Source organism: Nothoprocta perdicaria, unplaced genomic scaffold, assembly GCF_003342845.1.
Source record: "Nothoprocta perdicaria isolate Ctin4 unplaced genomic scaffold, notPer1 scaffold_738, whole genome shotgun sequence".
Taxonomy (NCBI): Eukaryota; Metazoa; Chordata; class Aves; order Tinamiformes; family Tinamidae; genus Nothoprocta; species Nothoprocta perdicaria.
In genome coordinates this window covers 3,354-3,651 of record NW_020456019.1, presented here as the reverse complement: position 1 = coordinate 3,651, position 298 = coordinate 3,354, and the positions used below count along the sequence as shown (strand labels likewise).

Sequence of the window (298 nt, the reverse complement as noted above, 5' to 3'; positions counted from 1 at the left end):
CTCAATGGCACCCAACAGGACCCAATAGGACTCAATGGCACCCAACGGGACCCAACCGGACTCAATGGCACCCAAGGGCACCCAGTGGAGCCCAAGGACACCCAAGGGGACCCAACGAGCCCCAAGGGGATGCAATGCCACCCATGGGGACCCAACGCCACCCAAGGAGACCCAATGAGCCCCAAGGGCACCCAATGGAGCCCAACGCCACCCAAGGGGACCCAAAGAGCCCCAAGAGCACCCAATGGAGTCCAAAGACACCCAATGCAGCCCAATGCCACCCAATGGGACCCAATGG

The 298-nt window shown here is 61.7% G+C and overlaps 1 protein-coding gene across 1 annotated transcript in view; it reads right to left on the bottom strand.

Annotated features, from left to right (window-relative positions):
- Positions 1–298, bottom strand: part of LOC112957580 (E3 ubiquitin-protein ligase BRE1B-like) — a 16,149-nt gene that overhangs the window by 13,112 nt on the left and 2,739 nt on the right. The gene's annotated exons all lie outside the window — the stretch shown is intronic.